The sequence below is a fragment of the Salvia miltiorrhiza genome, chromosome 5 (genome assembly GCF_028751815.1).
Source record: "Salvia miltiorrhiza cultivar Shanhuang (shh) chromosome 5, IMPLAD_Smil_shh, whole genome shotgun sequence".
NCBI classification, from domain to species: domain Eukaryota; kingdom Viridiplantae; phylum Streptophyta; class Magnoliopsida; order Lamiales; family Lamiaceae; genus Salvia; species Salvia miltiorrhiza.
Window position 1 is genome coordinate 39488236 of NC_080391.1, and position 2102 is coordinate 39490337.

The window sequence follows — 2102 nt, forward strand, 5'->3', positions numbered from 1 at the left end:
ACGTATGCCTAAGTATAAAAATACATGCTTCAAAACTGTAAATTGTCATGCCATCATAAACAGTACAGCAAGAGAGTTTTAGCTTTGGACTAGAGGAGCAGAGACTCAGAGCTGTCACGTTTCAGATCAGGCCAGATGTTTCAGAGCTGGCAAAATTAGAGCTGATTTTCAGCATTTTTCACAGATAAGATACGATCGTAGGCAATCACAATGACAACACTCCTTCTAGCATCTACCGGACAAATCACGTTTTACTTTCTTACAATCGTGTTGCAACAAAACTCAAATTCTTTGCACAATCAAGAAACATATATCAACAGTAAAACAAGAATAACCACCAAACGAACACAAACCCGAAACGTGCATCGAAAACCATCTACTCTTCCACAAATTCATAAAAATTAGCAAGATTCGAGACTAAAAACTAAGCATAGAAAAATCAATTTAGCCCAATTGAAAGCATAAGCACAATAAAACACCCCCCACACTTAAAGCATGCCATGTCCTCAGGGCACAAAAGAAATAAGAAGAGGTAAGAAAACGTCCCTGATTATCGGCATTGAAAAACTAAAGCAACGTGCGAGGTGGTGAAGAGGGGAATTCGCGGTCTGTGGCAGAGTAGAGAGTTGTAGCGCTGTAGAGTAGAAGGTCAGCGCAGGCAGCGCTGGCTACTGCAGAGTAGGAAAGGGCCAGCGCTGAAAACATGAAAATCTCCAGAATCATAGAATCCGCAAAGCAACCAAACCTTAGGAAAAATGCAAAACAACTAAAAACAAGGAAAGAACAAGAAAAACCAAACAAGAAAAATAAAAACAAACTAACGGTGGGTTGCCTCCCACCAAGCGCTAGAGTTAAAGTCTCCAGCCCGACTTCAGATCTGACCCTTAGTGAGGATCGTGCAGAGTGTGAGACTCCACCACCATCGGAGTACTAATCTGCCTATAATCGGATTTCATGCGATGACCCTCTCCTCTGAAATTCTCCTTAGACTGGGCTACACCAGGGTCAAACACGTCCTTTAGCAACACACCTTTTTTATTCTGGGACAGCGCTACCGATCTGAACCTCGGCTTCCCATTTTTCTCTTCTAAGAATGCATACTTGAGATTGGCTGGGAGTTCCTTTAGTTCCAGCGCTGACTTCCTGGCTCCCACTTGTTCATCAATTGTCAGCTCTGTATGGCAGGGCAGCGCTGAGCTCGGCAAAGCTGGGCTGGACTGCGCGGAGCTCGGCAAAGCTTGCAGGGCAGTGCTGGGCAGTGCAGAGCTGAAGGGGGCAGAGCTGGCGAGTGCAGAGCCGAACGCTTCAGCTTCCCGAGCTAGCTCTTCCAAGTCTGCCGATCCAGCACAGACTTCCACACACTCCTTCTCAACCAAGCCATCAATAGGATCTATAAAGGAGCATTCGTTGATAAAATTTGCAGAAGGCATAGCACGACTATCATGCACAGAGAAAGACACTGACTCCCCTAACATGGTCATTTTAATATTTCCACCCTTAACATCAATTAAGGTGTTAGTGGTTGCCATAAATGGTCATCCTAACAGTAGTGTGTGCTCTACACCATTTTCATGCACCTCCCCAATCTCAAGAACCACAAAATCTACGGGAATAATCAAGCCCCCAACATTCACCAAAACATCCTCTACGATCCCACGGGGGTATCTAATGGACTTATCGGCGAGTTGTAGACACATGCGAGTGGGTTTCAAATCACCTAACTCTAATTGTTTAAAAATAGAGTAAGGCATTAGGTTAATTCCAGCACCCAAATCTAACATTCCCGTAGCTTCCTTACCATTTCCTAAAGCAATTTTAATCACGAAGCTACCTGGATCGCGTTGCTTTGGTGGCAGAGGCTGTTGTATGATCGAGTTTGCAATTTTCGAGACTAGAATCTTCTCATTGTCCCCGAACTTTCGCTTGTTGGAGACTAACTCCTTGAAAAACTTCACATACGCCGGGACTTTTCTGATCACATCAAGGAGGGGCAGATTCACGTTCACCTTGGCAAGCATGTTGTAGAAGTCGACAAACTGTTTATCCAGCTTTTCATTCCTCAATCTGCCCGGAAAAGGGATCGGAGGTCGATAAGGTGTAGT